Genomic DNA, 20,826 nt, shown 5'->3' with positions numbered 1-20,826 from the left:
GTTTTTGCATTTTGTAAATATATACTGAAATCAATCAATACAGCATGTACAAAAAGCGATGAGTCTTGTTTAAATACTTGAAAGCTGTCTAAACTTTATATAGGTAAATAATAATTTAAATATGGCTTTCAGAAACCACTTTATTAATGGAAACTGCTAAAACGGACTTTAAATTCGGTAATAGAGAGGTTTTATTTGTTTTCCAAACAAAATATAACACACCAACTATTTATATGTATGAAAAGAGATTATCCACAGGTATTTTAGCCTATATTTACAAAATACAAAAACTTAATTTAAGGCTTGGTGGTGGGAGCAACTTGAAAATATGGATTTTTTGAAAATTATTTTTACACGGTTTTGTAGATATATCTATAAGAAAACGACGTATATTTTGTTTAAACTTCATTTCAATATCTCTCACCATTCTCGAAATATTCCACGGAAATATTTCGAAGGCCTAGACAATTTCTGCGAACAGATTCGAATTCAGCACGTCAAAATCTATTGGAAATGATGTATAACAAGCTAAGAAAAAACTTCAACCACGCGTTATAACGGAAAAACCGAAATTTTCTTCGAAAATGTCAACTTTGACGTAGATTTTCAAGGTCAAAACTTGTTTGTCATACATCCTCAATATTTTCCCCTTATTCTGCAACATCTTAGCTTTAACCTCGAAAAAGATTCATCCCTCTATCTTATTCCTATCAAAAGTTCTACGATTTTATCACAAAAAGGAGCCGTTTTTCCCACTCTGCGCCGGTGCGCCTTTCCGCGCGCAAACGTGTTGCCCGGGCCTCCACGTTTATCTCGTTCTATCTATACGATCCCTTTCTTTTTCCACGCGTTCCCTACACCTTCGATGCCTGACAATCGTTCCTTCCAATTCAGTGGGCGTTTCCCTTAGAAAAAGCGGCGTTTCACCCTTTTCTTAATAAACTACCGTTTATATCCCCGGGCGCAATGACGTTTCGCGTCGCGAGATCGTCCAATCTCCCGATCTCTATGGTCGCGCGCATGCCTGTACGGGGCACATTGATAAATAAAAGGTAAAAAGTTGGCGAGGGCCTCGTGTCGCGGAGCATCACCGTAGGTGGGTGAAACGAAAAAAAAAAAGGCGAAACCGGTTGTTGTACCGCCAAAACCGGAAAGGTTTCTTCCGCACGTTGCCGCCCCAAAAACGGACAAATGGGCCGTGGTAGTTGTGCCACTGGTAGGCACACGAGCAAAAGGAGCAGCCGCGAAAATCGGTGCCTTCGAAGCGATCCGTCCATTAGAGGGACGTTCTCGCGCGCGTTATTGCGGAGCTTGCTGGATGCTGCGTCCGACCTGCGGATGAGTTGACATTTCGCGGCAGCCGCCTCGCCAATTTCTCTATCGATCCCGATATTTTATCGGCGAGCAAGCTGTGCTGCCCCCGTGTGCCGGAAAGCAAAAGGTCACTCGCGCCGCGGCGTGTGTGACTTTTAGCGGTACCCCGAATAAATCGATAACCGTGCAATTAAAACGCTAATAACATAATTTACAGCCTGCGAGGCGGTGTATGAGTTATCGATCGGGCCCCGCGACATGAGTTATTACGTGAATAATTATCGAGCCGCGTCGAAGAATTCCTCGTGATTGCTGCGGAGAAAGCTCCCTGTATAAATTCCGTATCAGCCAAATGAGGCTCCAATTTAAAGTTAGGCATTAATGTTTATTAACGATCAATCAAAGCCCTTGGCTACCGGCAGCCTCCTGTTGAAGGCCTGCCTTGCGAAACGGTTTAATTGTCGAAGCCTGAATTACCGCGTTGCGCCCCGTGGGAAGATGCGGGGTACAATAAATTCTTGCCGCTGCCTCCTCTTTTTTACCAGCCGGGCGTTTTTCGGCCGACATTTCCACTTCTTGCAGCGCAAGAAAATTATGCTCGGTGTACACAACAGGTGTTTCATATTTCATAAGAAACGGGAGGGGGAGGCAGTTTGAAAGGGCTATAAACAGGTAATTTCAATTACTTCTCGGAACAGTGTAAAATATTGCCACGGAATCAGGCGGCTGGATATAAACGCCGTCTGTATCCGACGTGCATGATAGATGCGCCAAAGACACGAACAAAGTGATACATATTCTTGTATCCTGAGACCGGGTCGAACAGGTGTACGCCGTAATGATCGTTAATTGAACGGAGGGGGCCGAAGGAAGGGACGTCTAACATGGTAAATCAAGTTATCGGCGAGCGTGGATATTAAGGGAGCCGGCGGAACGAGCTAGGCTTTATTTGCTTTCGAGATTAATTTTCCTCGCCGTTGTTTAGACAATCGGTGGCAACGGTACGTGGAAACTTGGCGCGTTGCATCGCGGCTCCGGCAACGGAGAGGAGAGGGTCGGGGGAAGGAAAGTGTGGAATCGGTGGTAATTACAAGAAAGCTGTATCACCGGGGGGGTCATTAGCGAGCTTCCTACGCGTACGTTAGCCGTCATTAAGGTTTATTGGCTCGAAACTAATGTTGGCTCTGTTCGCGAACACATCCTTGACAGAACGGCAACTGCATTACGTCTGGGCACTCGCTATCGGAGGAATTAATCCGCGAGATCCATTCGCACGATTTATCGCTCCTTTGGCGTCTTCTATTCATTTCACGCAACTGCTCGTGCCCGAGGAACTTAAGAACGCCGGCGCGGTTCGGATTAATTATTAATGCGTCTGAATGCGCTCCTTCCCACCGCGGCGGGCCTCTTAACGATGGCCGACCGCCGATGGGTATAATTCTCGCGTCACTTTCAATTTTACCGGCTTCCAGAAGAATTTCCATGCTATCCTCGCGCCGTACGCGCGTATCGTTCTGATAAAACGACCATTGCGTAAGAGGAGTCCCGCGCAAGAAGTACGCGATAGGTCGGTTCGTAATCGTCCAGAAGCGAGCCGCCGAGTGCAAGGTACCGCGTACCTCGCGTATCGTGGGTAGCGGTTACACATCGAGCTCGCCTTGTACCTCAGCTGGAAAATCGCTTATTAAATTCTCGCTGCACAGGGACTCGTATACGCGCGGCATCCCGCGCGCTACGTGCCTGCTGATAATTCAAATCGCTACTTATCGTTTCGCTCGTACGATTGTTTCGGTCGGTTGAATCCCGGCTGTTTCCAGCGCGCATACTTCACGGTGAGTGTCGATGGTGGTGATTATTATTGACGGGGGAACAGAACGTATTGCCTGCATGGATTTATGTACCTGGCCATTATCTGTGGGATCACTCTCTTCTTAGTTGCACCACCCATTGTGGGGCACTCTGTGGAATTAATAGTCGCGCAAAGGGGACAAGCAGCGATAGGAGTCGTGTCCAGGAAGAATCAGCGTAATTGATAATCCAATTCTGGGAGAGGATTTCGGTGCCGTCCGGCGAGGCCGAGATTCGTCGTCGTTACGTGGTTTCGTGATACGATACGGTTGGACCGGTCCCTGGAACGTGATCGTCTCAGCATGAGGTCCTGGTGGGTGACTTCCTCGCGGCAACGCTGAATAATTGTTGTTCCTTTTATGCCTCGCGTACTGCATCGCTGCTCGATGCTGCGGGCCGCGCTTTATTCCTGACTTTCGGTGGGTGTGAACGTTCTTATTATAGAATCCTCTCGTTCATCGTGGATTTACGTGTCATATCTGCCATCAGCGCAGCGTACATTGAATCTGTATACGAATCTGTATTATATGATACAATGTATAATATTTGCAATTGAATACTCCTGCACACCGTCAATAAGTCTGCGAATGAATTTCATACGCATCCCATCTTTCGTAGCGTAGCTGGTAACTATTTTCCAATTGAGGACCTTGTAACAAGAGGGGTGCAGCTTCAATTTTGACAGTTTTTGAGGGCTGTACTTCTGAAAGAGACCGATGGAGATGAAACTTGGTGGGTATTACGAGGGGTGTGGAAAGACCCCAAATATAAAATTTTAGCTTCAGCAATTAATGCGTTCAAAAGATACAGGAGTAATTGTGCATAAAAGGGTACCTTACCGATTTTTTTTAATCACTTTATCATGGTCCTCCCTCCTACCAATATTTCTGTTGAGTTATACCGACACAACGCATTCCACTTTTCAACTTGTTCCGGGTATTAGTATTGGTTGGGTTATTGCTTTGACTTAACATTAAAAAAAAAACTCTACTTGAAAAATATATATTTTCACACAATAAGTAGTAGTTATTTAGTTGATAAGTTTTTATTGCTATTTTGGGTGAAAAATATTCTATAATAAAAATATTAATATCAATATTAATATTAAATTGAAATAAAAATGTAAATAGGTAAAAAAAGTCAGAAATAGAAATAAAATCTTATCAACTCAATAACTACTACTTATTGTGCGATAATATATGTTTTTCAACTAGTGTCCTCTTTTTAATGTTAAGTCAAAGCAATAATTTTATAAACAATTTTTTCTAATTTACTCCAAGCTGGGAAATATGGAGCTGCACCTCTCTTCCTGCAAGGTCATCAATAAAATTGTAGATTTAGAAAGAAATGTACAATTTAGATAGCTCGATTCGTTGTAACGCTAGTCAGATGTTTTTCTTCCTACATATGCGAGCACTTAATTATCGTCCCCTCTATTTCTCATGGCAGGGAGAGAGAGTACCAATTGTCCCGTGGCGGGCAGCGACTTTACGATTCGTTGTTTAAACTCAATTTCAGTAAAATGAGAACGTAATCCAAACTGCATATGGCTGGGCCGTATCTCGTGCTGGGATTTTACGAGCAACTGAACGATGCTCGCCACCAAAGTTACATGTGTTTTGCAATCCGAATGTCAGACACTATTCTACGCCCGTTTTATTGCCCTACTGCATGATGCCTGTTGAGACCGTACATTTGCTGGTTCTATCTCTAGGGTTCCATCAAGTGGCTGCGATTCGTTTGTATAACAGACACCGCGCTCACGCGACGAATCTGTGTTCATAAACTATTTTGTCAACTTCTCGTTCAGTGCTCTCAATGGATAAGATTTACACTTGGCTTTTATACCTATACAGAAAATTCCTCGGCGGTCTTCCTGCTATTAGAAACACGACTTTCGCGCACTTTGATACTGGCAATAAATAAAATTTAAAGAGAAGGGATAGAGAAGCACTGTACGATAAGAAAATTCTGAACCCACCGAGCACTGATCCGTGTAGACGTCTCGCTCGACATCCAGGCAAAGTTTGCACCGTCAGATTGTTTGGATAACAGGTTGGTTGACACTTCGATAGAAGGTATCCGAGCATCCTCACTCACCGCAGGTGTTCTCCCGCGAGTTTATGAAGTCACTTCGATGCCCAAGCACGCAGTAACCAACCATGACAAATGGTTAGTGTGCGTTGGCCACGAGTAGAGACTCTCCTTCTGTTGGCCTGTGTGTCTCGAGCGCGTCTGCTCTGTCGGTTGCAAGCTCGCCAGCGTGGCCGTGTAATTTTCATTAGTTAATGACTTGCGTACACGTCGATTCGTCTCTGGAATCTATTCATAAAGTCCCGATAACAGATTTCTCAGTTGAATGACAGGCCACCGTCAACTGGCATCGTTCACCTTCGATTTACGGTTGACGAGAGCTTCGCTAGCAGACGGAGGAATAATTAGAGGAACGTGTTTTAATAGGATATCACGAAGCGTAGCGTCCACTATTTTTACACTCGTTTAGCCGTTCCACTGATGCCTGTTGTTCGTGGTTTATTGTCCCCGCTGATACAGCGTATCGTTCAAGCAACCGGTCCTCGTTACGTGTAATTGGAAACTCGAGAACCACTTGCATATGCAGCCCGAAATGATTAACAGATAGCAGAACGCTGACCCTGTGCGAGCCTAGTAATACGATAAGGACATTTATCGGTTCTTGCTACTTGCACCGTGCTTCCAAGTTTCAGTGACCGTTGCCACTGCTCGTGCCCCCAGTTTCTAACGCTTTTCCATGGATAACGTTAAAACAGGCCCGCCTTACATTATAACAGGATCCAGCTTTTCTTCTCTGCACCTAACTTCAGTTCTTATCTTACGTCTTCTCCCGGCTCTTCGATATCTCGCCCAGCCTTATCAACAGCTCTTCAATCATTCCAACGATTATTGCGCGGCGCCAAAGTTTCACGCAACTTTCCTTGAGCATCCTGCGCGGCTTCGCATACATACCGTATACCTAGCCCGATAAAGAAGGCAGCAAAGCTGCAAAGCAGCAGCGCCGTTTGGATGATATATGGCGTCTACTTCGTCGGCACAGCAGTGGACAGCCAGGCCCGTTGAACCGTGCCCGGTTAATGGTGGCGATCGGGACAGGGTTTAAAGGTTCTTTATTGTTTTATCAGGTTTATCAGCTGCCCGTTACTTTGCTGGTTGCGTCACATCTCGCTAGTCCTTCGCGCGGGTCCACGCGGACACCCACGTGGTTGGATAAAATTGCGCGGATCGCGGGGCCTGCGTATCGTGCATACCGCGCCACGAGTCGGATTACCCGAGAGCCAAGTTAATTACGATAACGGGATGTGGGTGCGATAAATATTGGCGCGCAAAATCAAGGGGATTTCGCTGCAAGGATCGCGGGCCTTGCATAACTCCTCTAGTATGTGTGTCTCGGGCGCGGGGGCCCCGTTCGGCCAGCGAAGCAGCGTTATTAACGAACGGGGAATTAATAACGTCGCTTTCGCGCGCCAATAATATTCCCCCGGAACGTTGGCGGGAACGTTACGCAATTTCTCGCTGGAACGATTGATTTTATTTTACGCTGCTCTTCAGCCCGGCTGTGCCTCGTCCTCCACCGCGACTTTTATTCCGAGCTCAATGGACACGAGCGGTTAGACGGTATACGCGATCGAACGGGCAGATGACGGCCGCTAACAGACAAGTTTTTGCTGGCATTATATGCACCGAGGCATGCGCCGCGGCGCACACGACCTTTTTGCAGTTTCGTAATACCGTTTTTTATCGCCTCTCACACTTTTTCCCGGGGCACCGTCATGAAGCTGTTTACATCTCGATCGAGGCTCTGTTAATTTTTAATTAGACTCCCGCGCCGCATGAGACCCGCCTTCTCGTCTCTCATCTTCCGTTCAATGCATTCCAAATCCGCGATTCTGACGAATCGCTTTACTGGCTTTAATCGAGTTTCGTGGAAATGTGTGATAGCGTACACGTAAGTACACGATTTAAATTACCCAGTTTTCATAAGCTTCCGCGATTTTTCGTCGATATCCGCGTACTACTGGTCACCAGTTTCCGATCGAGACTTCCTCAGAGGAAGGAAAAAAGGGGAACTCGAAGACCCTAAGTTTCGCGTCACGAATTCGGGGATGAGAGCATCGCGAATCGTTCCTATGAGATATCAGCTTCTACTGCTGCGTACCAGTCGAACAATTTCGTCTGGCTAGAACATCTATCACAATTGGACGACGATAGAGTAGATTGTGGCAGGAGGGAGTGTGCACGGTCTGGCGGGCCGAGATATAGGTGGGCGTTCTGCCGGATATGGTTCGCCGGAAGTAGGGGGACCCTTGCCACCGACACGCTCTGTGCTCCTCGACTACGGCAAGGGACGTCATCCGCGGTGTGATTCGTTGCTACACCGAATCATTCTACGGTCATTCGGATGCTCCGTACTCCGAGACCAGAATTATAAATGCTGTTGAGGCTGGCCCATACTCCGCTCCCATCTGTCAGCTCGTGAACTTGTGAACCGTAAATACATGTGTATAACAGCAAACAATCCTGTTCCGTCATGTTCCACGATTTGCAAAAGAAACGAACACCGTATACCTACGTACGTGTAAAAAGATAATCCCGATGGGTAAGAAAATCGCAAATTGTTTGCAATCGTAGATATTAATTCAACGATTATCTATGTGTACATATGAAATGAATTATTTGTTAATGATTCTTGCTCGGGGTGATTAGGTAAGTGGGAAGTTTTTTAATCAGGTGCTTCTGAACTGTAGTCAATTCTTCTTCCTTTCCTTTTAATTAGGCACATCGTGGACTTTTGGTTTCCTCTTCAAATATGTCTAACTCTTCGCTACACGCTTCTTCTTTAAATCGTGATACAGATGCTATAAACAACTTGGCACGCGTGCCCTCGGATGCGATGAAAAATGCTCTCGTGACGTCTTATCAGTAACCGTCGTAATATCTGAATCGAGCTTTGAAACGGCGTTTGTGACATAGGCGATAAGCAACCTCTAAACTGACTGAGTTAGACGACACTAAATCCGAGCCTCGTGCCCCAATTATTCATTCCGATCCCTGCAATCTCTCCTCCATAATCTTCTCACGCATCTCGGAACCTCCGAGCGCAACAAGATAAGTCAAATCCCATTCATGGATCGGTTCTTCTAAAAGTAAACCTGCGCGTATTCTGGCACGCTGACACGCCCGCGTGCGCCGCGGGCGTCGTTCTGCCGCGTTTTCCGCGTCTCCCAGAGAAATGTCACATCGGATATCTTTCGTCGCGTAAAAGCTGGCCTCGCTGGTGTGCACGGCTGCCACTGTGCATGTAACAGGCAGGCGCGTGTGCGGACGCGTACGCGTTCACGTACGTGGCTCGTGCAACTCTCACATCTCGGTGCATACGGCCGATTGCAGCGCGTGCAACAAACTGCGCAGTGTGCAGCGACTGCAGGCACGCCCTTCTCCCGTGTCGCACGATACGTCGCGTGGTTCGCCTACATACCGGGTGTCGCCGATTCCATAGAAAGTCCTTTTCTTTTCCATCTCGTTCTTCTTTACATCACGGCTGGCTGGATAATGCTTCGCTCGCTCGTCGCGGCGAACACAAGCCCGCGTCGATTCGTGGGAGCGTGCGAGTGGATAGAGCAGATTATCTTCACGGTGAGAGCAAAAGAACGTCTACACGGTATTTAGTGTTTAAAATAATTCGCAGCAAAGCATTAAAGATTCGAATGAGATTAATGGTAATATCGAAACAGAATTCAGAGAAATGCAAAGCCAGATCTGTTGCTTCTGCTTCGAGGGACGAAATATCAATCTGGGATACGTATCGGTAGGAATAGAATCGAAATACGAGGACGTATATGGAAAAGGGAACTTGAAAGTTGTTGGTAGGTTGAATGGGTGCGGGACAGACTTACCGTAATTGAATTTTTCTATCACTCCACGAGCGGGTCGCAAAATCATAGCCGTTGCGTCACCGAGTAGCGTAGGAGGAGCATGCACCCGTCGATATTATATAATTTCCGCGACGAGGAGTACCGAACTGCATCGCGCTGCATCGTATGATGCATGGATCGTTCCTGGGCCGCGCTCGTACGCCCGATATCACGCTTCTTCGTATGTAGAACGAGCCAACATACGTATATCGCCTTAAGGTTAACGCAATAGCTGATAGGTAGCCGACGCCGGGTTGCCGTGCGCCGGGAAGGCCTGAACGTTTTACACGAACTCTTGGTACGGAGTGCATATCGCCAGCGACAACGGCCGCTGCGTTATGCAACCCGCTTGTTAGTTAGATACTTATGCACTGTTAAGCATCGTCGTAGCTTCTTTAAGCGACCTGACGCCAGCACGCGCGTGCATGCGCCTTAATGCGCGAGCACCCGCGTCTACGTTCGTCTAGTAGCCTTCACCTCGTTCCACCGAGCATTTCCGTGGCTGTAACAAAAGGCCCTAATGCGTTCCAACGTCACCTAAAACCTTATCAGCGCCGGTCGCTCGAACAGTGCGCTCCAATTTGCATGAGAAAGAATGGCTAGGACTAGTAGCCGCAGACCAGTTGCAAGTGTATGCAGGTAAAAATTATATTTACAAGCGAGACGATTCAATGGCGGCTGCGTTTGATCATCAAGTTCGTTCACTGGAAACGTCCAGTTGCATAATGCAAGTGGAGTCTCGCCGCGTAAAGCAACGGAGCCAATTTTCCTCTCGATGCGAAAAAGATTTATCTCCACTTGGTCACTGGTGAAATTTCTTGAGGCAGGGTTATCGCGGCTTCTGCGGTTTCCAATTCAGGAGTCAAACGGGCAAGTGTTTTATGCAGGAAGTCACGTTCATTTAATGTATACAGGTGGGATTATTGTTCATTCAGGGTGTGGAGGAAAGATTAATTATAAGACAATACTTGGACTGCTGCGTTCTGTTCATTAGAGATCACTGTTCCTTCGATCGCTGTCGATTATAGGTCGTCGCGTAATCACAGTGATCAGTCAGCGTGTGATTACGTCGCGTTTTGCGGAAAATTGCGAATTCGGTGGAAGTATCGAAGGTTTCAGCGAGATGAATATAGGTACAGATTACGCGGGACATTCTTCATCGCGTGTCATCCTGCTTCCTCGTCCACAATTATCAGACTGATGACAGTAATCTCGGATTGCGCTCGTACGAAGCGTCCCTCCGTGCACGTGTGATTGCGCGCGAAATTGATCCAGATTGCCGAATTTCGCGGCAGGGAAATGTATGCGGGACGAAAGCGCGACGTCGCAGCTCGAAATGCCGAAGGAACGGGCGAGCCTTCCGAATCCCTCTTCGATCAACCGCGATTACCAGCGGTCACGTGATTACGGCAATTACGAATTGCAGAGTTACGGACTGCTGAAATACATGCAACCCCGGCGTCATTAGGCTTCCACGTCCCTTCAGTCCTACGGAATCACGGTAGTTGTACAATCAGCGCTCACCAGATCCATACGTCGCATACAATTCGCATGTGGTAACACGATTATACCGAATCGTTTCCTTAGAACTTCGCGAACACACCTACTCGAGCCTGAAAGTCGCGTAGGACTTCAAATCTTGAAGTTTGTATCCCGACTTGGGGTCAAATAAATCACTTATGAAGACAGGAGAGCCCTGGGGACATGAAACGAGGAAGAAAAATGCTCGTTAAGATGTCCATTAAAGCTCGATGTCGCCGGATGAATCGTTCCCGATCGGACATTAATAGCGATGATAAACGCCACGGACGAACGCGAGTGATTTGCCACTGGGGCTCCGAAACAAATTACTTCGCATCGCGCTCGGCGAGTCCATAAATATGTCCGCGGTTTTTCTGCCGCTCGTGATTTTCCGTCGTTCGCGGAAAGCAATAGGTTTGCGCTGACCCGGGACAATTTGTCGGGACTGGTTTCGATTCTGGTATTCATCGGTGGCTGGCCAGCGAGACTAGCGGCGTTCGTCTCCTCTTCTATCGCGGCTCGCAATTTTCTGCGATGCTTTTCAGGCCCGTTCCCCTCGCGCGCGCGCGTGTGCGTCGTCCGTGTGGCTCGGTTACAGCACACGGGTTTGTTCCGCGACAGAAAGAGAGACCAAGTTGAAGGTGAATGGCGGGCGTGGCGGGCAGCCAAGGTAGGATGAGTGCATCCTGCTTGAACGATGCTTTGATCGCCGTCTTCCTTTCCTCCGAGGGGCCATTTCGTATGACGAAGGACGGGGGGTCATTCGTCCGAGATATCCGATGTTCTACGTGATCTGGCGGGAAAGAAATAAAGAATCGAGACTGAACGATTAGTACTACTTACGAATAAATTATACCTACTGTCGTTTAACGTTAGATTTGAATCAAGCTAATGATCTTCGCGTTACGCCCTTCCTCGACAGACGTTTCGTCATCCTTGCTGGAATATCTGTAAGAGAAATCCAAAGCGCCGCATTGGCATCTTCAACGCTAAATACACTTTGGCTACCGTATATGGCATCGATCGATTTCTGTTTAAGTGCTGATTGAACTAGCGAAATGACAAGCAACTCCTAAGCTGGGCCTTCTATCAGGTCCATCAGTCACTTTTTTTTTCCTCTTCGAAATCAGTGTCTCTACGGTCCTCCTAATTCTTCCACCGAGCTGAGTCATCCGCTTTTAGCCCGTGTCACCTCGCACCCCCGGTTTCATTCGATTATGCCGAATCATTTCTATTTCTGAAATGAAGAAATCAGGGTCATCGCACCGTGGATGCCCACCACGTGTCGTCGGCCGAGGCCGCCCTTTGACCCCGCCCGAGACGCTTTAAATCTCGCAACTGCATTATTCCCGACGTTCCTGGCAGCCATGGGATAGTTTCCTCCTCTGCCGTGCCGCGCACACGATCGTGCACCTCGCATTTAACCCAGTCCGGTTGCTCTCTTTTTTCCCCACCCAGCGCGCAGGGGAATCGAGGTCCATTTTTCAGGGTCCTGGCCCCTTTGTGTGGCGCCTCCTAAGCGCGAGAGCGCTGCTGCTCCTCCGGACGTTAACGAACCAGTTGGTTATCCCCGATGGGTTCGCGGCGTATCGATGGGAGCGGCGGGGTCTTTGGTACGCTTGGCCGGCGGAAAAATCGGCCGTGAGAGGTACTAATTTAATAATCTTCATTAACCTGCATCCGAGCGACGGAGGCGGAGGTGAAGGTTGAGGGACGGGCGGCGGGGGCGCGGGAGGGAAGGAGAGGAGAAAAGGAGATGCAGAAGGAGGTGGAGAAGGTGGAGGAGAACACGGCCGTGGAAGGTTGTTGGTACAGCAGAGTCAAGTACACGCGTTTCTGATGGGCTGTCTAGCCGGAGCAGAATCGAGAGAAACGGGGAACAAGGGAACCCGCGAGAAAGAGAGGGACTGTGCAGACTGTTTGCTCATTAGACCGGATAATTGCAGGTGGGCCCGGACTCGCCTCACCTCGCCTCGCCTCACCGCGAATCACCTCGACCTCGCCTTCCCTCCTACCTCCTCGCTCATTCTCCACCTTTCGTTCGTCTACTTCCCTCGGTGTTCCGTTCTTTCCGTGCCGCTCCGACGTTTCTCTTTTTCTTCCTGATCCACCTCGATCGTTCAGAAGGATTAGCATGGGTCCGGCCCGATGCTGGGTGCAACCGAGAGCCATTTTACGGACGTTTCGAACGATGATGCTTGGCCTTGATTTAACGAGAGTGGTTTATACCTAGAATTAGCAGTAACAGCAACCGGCAACATAAGAGTTAGCTTGATACTCTCGCAGAGCAGACTAATTTCGCCTGTATTCTTTATAGCCTGGTACCTCGAATTTCTCGAGATTCTTCTCAACTTTCCTTGCAGCATTTTGCACCGACTTTACGAGTCCTACGTGGTTGAATGTGAGCCGAACTTCACAAGCGGATCGAGGAACGGATACGTCGCGACATGGCATCGACGACCGGCCAGGTCGTTGAAGCCAATAACTAATGCGGAGTACAGGTGAAAAGTTAATTGATTCTAATAAGTTCTCTGTAATATATGGAGGAGCTTCACGGAACTTCGCCGTTGAGACATTCATTGCCCCTCGTAAAGGTCTCGTGCTCTCTGGCTCGTACACCGGCGGTTGCGATAGGGAGAATGTAACAGGAATGTAATACTACGATACACGAGGTACAAGTTACCGGCAAACCTTCCAGTTCCGTTTAATACAGTCTTTTCCGTGACTTTTAAGCTCCTTCAGGCTACTAGTACCGTACATGCAACAGTCGCGTATAAATATGGATTGACCGAGGATTCTCTGTTACCTCTACCTTCAATCCCAAGCGATCGTTTAGCGTTTAAAATTTTCGTGCATCGAACACTTGTCTCGTGCAATCTACCGTACCATTGACGGCTCTATTTTGAATTTAAAATTCCAGATATCGCAATAAAACACTCCCCAGAAAAATTTCACCGATGCTGCGCATAAGCGAAGAAAGTTAAAGCGTCGCGTGTCAGCCGGTTGTAATTCAACGTAGGAACCGTGGTTTAATACGGACGCGTTGCAAAACGGTATTCGTGTCCCGTGTCAATATTGTCTTTATGTGTTTTACGGAATCGTATCTTCTCGGAAGCGAAGCATCTGTTTGCACGCAGCGCGATCTTACCGTGGTTCACACGCGAAATGCACTCGTTATGCTCGCAGCCACGTAATAATTGCGCTTATCGCAATAGCGTCGCTGTTTCTGATTATGTAACGGCGACACCCGTCCACGAGACTTTAACATTTAACCCGCCTTATCTTTTCTAAGCGGAAATTTGAGCATTGTTCCCGACCTTGTCTCCGTTCCGTCGTGTTCAAAGCATTGACGCTGGAGCTGTTCGCTCCTAAATCTGTTCCAACTTCAACCATTGAACCATTCGAGTATGCCAGGCAAATCGAATCGTTAGCGTCGAGCAGAGCATTCTAGAGGGCCGAGGGGCTTCCTGGCGGAAAAAAATCGTATCGGCGGCTGCGCATGTTGCGAAGTAAGAGATGGGGATCGTCTATGCGACGGTGCGCGTAATACGTAGACGGGGACGCACTAGGGCGCGGCAGTGGCCAGGATCGTTGGATCTGCCCAACCCAGTAGATGCCAGGACATTTAAATCGAGAGACAAGACGTTTACGGCTCTCCCGCGGAGGTGGTGCATGGGAAAGTCCATCAGTCCGTTTGCCGTCCAACTTTTCCTTTTCCAAGCTTCCCTGGGGCCTCTTCACTCGGCACCGCGCGCGACGAAAGTCGTTTACGATCGTCCAGATCGAACGATCTGCTCGTACCCTTGACATTAGACCCGAGGTATATCGTCAGCGATCGTTCGGGTCGACAGGCATCGTTGCACGCGCGCTACGTACTTACCTACTCCTCGCTGCACCGTAAGCTCATCTATAAACTTTGTTTCCTCGTCCACCATCGCGAGTTACAATTTCATTAAGCCCACAGCTCTGAAATCGGCATTAAAATCTAACTGCCCCTGTGTTGCCTCGGAAGCGAACACCTCGCATAAAATACACTGAGATATTGTCCTCGTAGGAAGGAAATCGTCGCGATTAACAACTGGAACGTTTTAGATAAAGGTGCCCGCGAAGACGCATTAATTTACAAGAGATGCGGATTACGTACACGTCTCCTTTTTCCCCTCTCATCTCCCTCCACCTTGGAATACGAGATCAATCCGGGTTCGTCTGCTCGCGTTGCTTAACCTTTGAGCCGTAAAAGATACCGTTCGCGGGAACTCGATAGAGGAACTCGGTAGAGCCTGCATTCCGCGTTATATTCGGCGATTAATAATAAAATATCTGGCATCGCGGCTGAATCACGAGTCCAGGGATCGTATCGTTTCGGGGGAACAAAACCGTCTCACATAATGGCATGCGTTCGATGCGAATGGATGCGTACCTGGCCTAGCTTTTTTTTTCCACCGTCTATGTAATCTACGATCGCGCGGATTTTCCAGCTCGACCCCCGGACGAATCGAAATCCGGAAGCGATCGAGGATTAATGCGGGGATCACGGGGATACGAAACCGCGGTGCTTGCCAGGCAGCGGCCTGTGTCAGCGCGCCTCGATGTATTAGCATGGGAGATTAATTTATCAGTTTCCCCGCCGAGAATGTGGGCATAAACAAACGTTTGTAGTACGAAGTTTCGAAACGAGCCTCGTGGCACCGAGTTGTCCGACTTGCGCGCCCGTTCCTGCGCCCCGCAGTATGTGCGCGACGATCGTTCACGCGTGTGCGCGGGCCCGATTGAATTGTACGCTCGCTGCCGTGTGCGTGAACGCTTTTATATTAACTGGATGTCTATAGAGTCACGCTTGAATTCCAGCCGCTTTGTAGACTGGAATACGTTAAAAGCGGGAGGGAAAAAAAATGCCACGTTGCACCGTTACCTGCTCGCTGATCGCTATTTTTTTCCGAGGGTACCTTGCAAAAATCTGCGCGCTAAAGGACGTTCACACGTTCCACGGCGGATGTGAAATACAAATGATAGATTCGCTATTCCTGCGCGAGTAATTAGTGGGCAATTATCAAACTTTCGCGAAAATTATCCCGCCCTGGCTCGATGCACAGGCATTTTTCGAGCGGCCCGTTCTCGTTAGCCTTCAGCAGTTAACGGGTTAACACTGTTGCACGGTGAAGTGGCTTGCGTACAGTTTGAGATGGTATCTCGATCGAGGAGAAAGATCCCGTCAAAAATTGGCCACAGGACGGTGAGAAAGTTCGATCTAGCGTCGGCAAGTATCGCGGGAAGCTCGAGTCCAGGCTCGCAGCTCGATTCGAACGGTGAAGAAACCGTCGAGGTAGCAGAGGCGGCGTTCATCAAAGTTGCGGAGCATCAATTAGTCGTGCGATAATTAGCGACAGCCTTGCCCATCCGCGAACCGTAATAAAGTACTTTTTTATCACGACGAGCCTCGTTGAACGGCATCGTATACGCCTTTGTTCGTTGGACCGCGTTGTCGTAAAGGCTACTAATTTTATTGCACCGCTGACGCATCCTCCGTACGGGACCACGTCGTCCATCGTTCGCCGCCGCCTGATGCAGGATTGATCGATTGGAAGGTTCTTCGGGGCAGGTTTTGCCCCTTTTTCCTTTAATCCGTCGCGGGCGCGCGCCAAGGGGAGCGGCGGAAAAAACGGCGCATTGTTCGATTTGAATAACGACTCCTGCCAGGTTCGAGTTCGTTGGACGATCGATTGGTATGGGCGCCGTGTTTCTTGTCGTATCCAGGGAAATCGTTCCGCTATTAGCCGCGATTTTTCCTCTCGGTTCCCTCGAGAGCGAGCGACTTTGCACCCGTGACTGGCTTGGCATAACTAACACATCGTGCCGCGTACTGCTCCACCGTTTTATACATTTCAAAACGTAGGTGACACTAGCTGTCACCATGAAATTTTAAGGTTTCCCTTCGAGTTCAAATAAAACACGGAGGAAGTGTAGTATATTTGGAATAGCAGTTTGTTTAAGATGAATAAAAAAAATTGCGGCAGAGCATGGGAACAAATAAAACTCATAAAACTGCATAATATCATAGGGAAACTAATAAACTTTTATATTTCAAACTGTCAGTAATAATAAAACACCAAAAGTAACTGAAACTTTGGTCTAAATGAAAAATGACAGGAAGTATCGATTTCGTTAAGGTGCACTTTATAAACTTAAAAAATATTTTCTTTCATGATCTAATTCGGCTCAAAAATCACAATATAGAAACAATCTTAGGTAAATAAATATAAATGAACATCGCTGGCCCAAACCGACGCGGCGCTAGCCGTTCCGCGTGAAACAAAAGCATCCCTAAGCTTTGGTATATTCCAAATTACCTTCGGTATTCCGAATTAGCAACATGGCATTGAAACCTAAAATTTCATGTCACACTTTGTATTCTCGAAATTATCGCAAAACTGACACGGAACCATAGAAGGAACATGCAAGTCAGTAGATTAACTCTGAAGTTTTGACATATTTTAACCATGGTTGGAACGATTGAATACTTGCTGAAAAAGTTTTGCAGATTCACGTTTTTTTATTATGCAGATTATAGTCATTGGTGAACAGGTCATTGGCCCCTATTATCCACGGTGTTACAAATTAAATAGCGTTAGTAGTTTATTGTATACTTCGGTACTCCGTATTACCAACAGTATTCCAAGTATGCTGCACTTCCTCTATCGCCCATGGCGCATAACCTTCGAGACCTCGGATAAGAAGACTTCCGCCTTCTTTTACCAGCTTCACTTTCAGGCCGTCGTTACGGAAACCGTAAACGGTATTTGTCCAGCGATCGAGGAGCTATCCGCTCCAGACTCCGCGCGCGAACCTGGTGCCCGCCGAACCGCGCCCACGAGCCGGAGCAACGGCGAGTCGCGTACAGGCGCGTAACGCGAGTATCCCGGGACATAATGGCGCATAACGCAGTGTACGGTGAATCGACGTTACAGTTAAGCGAGACGTCATATTCATAATGAATCGGATGCGCCGAACTGCGCTCCGCCCGGCCGTTCCTCGCGTGTGGTTAACGAACGGGTCGTTGCCGAGGCACGGCAAAAGTCACTGTGTAATTTCGAGTGGAGCCGCGCGACGGTGCGCCGCGAGCGTAATGGCCAATAACAATCAATTTGCATGGATATAAGAGCCGGCAGGGACCGGTGGCAGCTTGGCGCTAAACGAAACAAGAGGGCCAGGAAAGAGAAAAGAGAAGAAGCAGCGCTCGCGAACGACTGGCCACGCTATTGGTAGCGAAGACCCCTTCTCACCGTTACTAACAAGCTCCTCGTATTAATTTTCGTACGGTTGACCCACATACGGTGGATGACGCGCGTCACGATCCGAAGTCGCCGCCACTCCGAAACGACGCTCGAGGAACCGCGCTGGACCGACCTTCGAGTGTTTGCAGGCATAAAACGCCTTTAAAACCGGTATCTAAGTCCAGGGATACGGTGGTGTCGTCCGGGTGTGTTTGCACGCCCGAGCGTGTGGGTATTATTATATTCGGTCAGCGTGCGGTACCCCGAGGTCCTAACGCACCTTTAGGCGCGCTCATTTTAGGAAGTCTTTACCCGATGTCCCTGGGATCGACAATTGTCGTTACTTATCCAGAAGAGCGGCTGTATCGAGTTACCGCAGGAATTCCAGCGGGTTTTGCAGATTCAATGAACTCTTCGGATGTACTTCCCACGTTTCTTTCGATGATCACTACTTAGCTTCTTTCATTCGGAGTTGACCGGGGTTTAGAGGCGATGATAAACAAACGCAAGTCTGCTGCATAGTTGATTCAGCAACAACGGTAATTCAACTACTGGTATTCTCAGAATATAATGTAGTGCCACTCATCCAATTCACGATTTTACTGCGGCGATACAATAGGCTAATGGACAATCACAATTCCATCGGCAATTAGAAAAGCCGCGAGCATCGATTTCGCGGGAATCAATGTAATCTCAGATTCGGTTCCCGGAATCGCCGTCAGCCGGTGTACGCTTGCGTTTAACACCTACGCGGATACATTTCTCGGACTCTTCTTCGTTAATACCTTCTCTCGTGGCGGCTGGACCACAGTTTACGGTACTCTCGCGCGTATTAATTGTACAAATATGTGAGCGGTGCTCGAGACGCGCATAAGCCCCGGTTCAACTCGCTGTAGAACGGTTCGCTCAGAATCCTGAGTTCTTACCCGCCGTCTCCCTCCGTCTCTGGCGGCATTAAAATCGCAAGCGCGAAGTAATTAATAACGCGCGTCGGCACTTCTCCCTCCCTCCCTCGATACCCGAAATCCCCTTTCCACCGCGGTAACTCGTTCTCCATGATTGAAACGTCAGGTGGTCGTAATAAGAGCCTGGAGTTGGAAAAGAATCACGGGGTTAGGGCCCGCGGTTTAATTTGAATCCCGATCTTTACGGCGAGTCGCGTGCGGCTTATGCCCTCGGTAAAATCGAGATCCCGGGGAATCAGCGGCCAAGAGATACTCTGTTGGTGCAAGCGACGGAAGGTGTACGGCGCGCGCCGCGCATTTATTTCCCTTCCTTTTATCGTTCAATCGAAAAGGGGCCTTTGGAGTCCTCTCCTTAAATCTTTAACGGCTCTGCGTTTCCCTCGCCCCTCGCGTGTCCACTTGCAAGGAATGCGTATGCACCGGCTTTGTCGTATCGCGTTAATATCGTGGAGACAAAGTATCGTGTACCGGTGGGCCTGCGTTGGGCCTCGGACAAAGGGGACAGAACGGGACGGGCCCGCTACCGTAACGCTGCCACAGATTTATCGAGCCGCACTTTTATGCTCTCGTTACCTGCCACCGTTGCGCTTCTTCCCTTGCTGTATGAAACCCCGGTATCTATCCGCTGACTTTACACTGTTCAATAAAAACACTCGCGCCCGCTGCGGCGGGACACTTTAACGACCCCGATTCGATCGCCCTGCGCAAGTATTTTCGTTTATATTTCGGCATGGGCGAGGGTCGCGGCGATAACACTGCGACAGGGCTGCGCATCGTGGTTGCAAGCGAAACTTCTCGGTGCAAGTTAACGCGAAGTGTGGGTGGCACCATATGTTCGCACGAAGGACAGTAGACTGAATACATTTTTCGGTATAATTCCCTTGTAAACAGTCCTGCCATACGTTCTGAAATACTGGTCGCTTCAGAATGTCGATCTGCATGGCGATAACTATAAATCAGAATACTCGGAAGGGGAGATCGCATGAATTTCGTAGGTGTTAGCGGGAATCGTGGCCGGAGGATCGCTAACGAATTCACCGATCGTAAGTTAACCGGATCTCGTTCGTATCGGGCCGCTACGCGATTTCGTGTACGTGCGCCCGGTATTGTAGAGATCACTGCCGATGGGCTAATTAAGCGTGTCGAAGGGAGGCTAACGATCGTGCAAATTCATACGAGGCCGATCGGTACCTCGGTATTTATTGAACGACTCCAGGAAAGAGAGGCTGCCGGTCGAGTGTTCCGCGCGGCGCGTAAATCTTGCCCGGCGATGCCTCTTTTCTCTTTCTCTTCCGAGTGATCGCCGATCCGACTGGAACTTCGTCAAGCGATTCGAAGCTCGCCCTTTATCGGCGTACACGGTCTTCGTTACGCTGCCGGGCCGGGCACTTGTTAAATTAAAAATGCCCGTGAAATACGACCGTGTATAATCTCTTGCGTAACCAATAAGGAAAACAAACCCTCTGCTTCCAACAGATGTCATTTATAAAATTCACCTTTCATCGTGCGCACCTCTTTTTACCACCTCGACGTTCTTGAAAACGCTATCTCCACTCGGGATACTTTTACGAAGAATCAGTAGCGTGGATCGTGAAATCATTATCTTCCTGTTGGCGACATGGTGAAGTCGTAGGCAGGAGATGTTGGCTCAGGCTGCTTTTGCTCAAGTGAGCACGTACATTAACGTACCGGTGTATTCGCGTATAAGGTGATACGCATCCTTCTTGATAAACTCGAGTACAATGAACGAGTGAGACGATTTTTTTGGAACCGTGACAATTTCATTTGATTTCCAGTTCCTTCGTATCACGACAGTGATTATACGAACGATAGCGACTTACAATTATTATGGCGCAATTCAACTGACGCATAGTTAGGCACAGAACTAAAAAAGGTTTGAAAACATTGAAAACTTAGGTACTGTCAGACTTACAACTAAACATAGAGCTACGACTTTCT

The 20,826-nt window shown here is 48.4% G+C and overlaps 1 protein-coding gene and 1 long non-coding RNA gene across 4 annotated transcripts in view; one reads left to right on the top strand and one right to left on the bottom strand.

Moving 5' to 3' along the window:
- The window catches only part of LOC143378968 (uncharacterized), a 314,434-nt gene that overhangs the window by 30,881 nt on the left and 262,727 nt on the right, over positions 1-20,826 (top strand). The window lies entirely within an intron of this gene.
- The window catches only part of LOC143378986 (uncharacterized), a 289,875-nt gene continuing 289,070 nt past the window's right edge, over positions 20,022-20,826 (bottom strand). Inside the window, exon 2 of the long non-coding RNA XR_013088404.1 lies at positions 20,022-20,820. This is a non-coding gene — a long non-coding RNA (uncharacterized LOC143378986). The remainder of the gene's footprint in view (positions 20,821-20,826) is intronic.

The sequence above is a fragment of the Andrena cerasifolii genome, chromosome 2 (genome assembly GCF_050908995.1).
Source record: "Andrena cerasifolii isolate SP2316 chromosome 2, iyAndCera1_principal, whole genome shotgun sequence".
NCBI lineage: Eukaryota > Metazoa > Arthropoda > Insecta > Hymenoptera > Andrenidae > Andrena > Andrena cerasifolii.
This window is presented reverse-complemented; position numbering and strand designations above follow the sequence as displayed.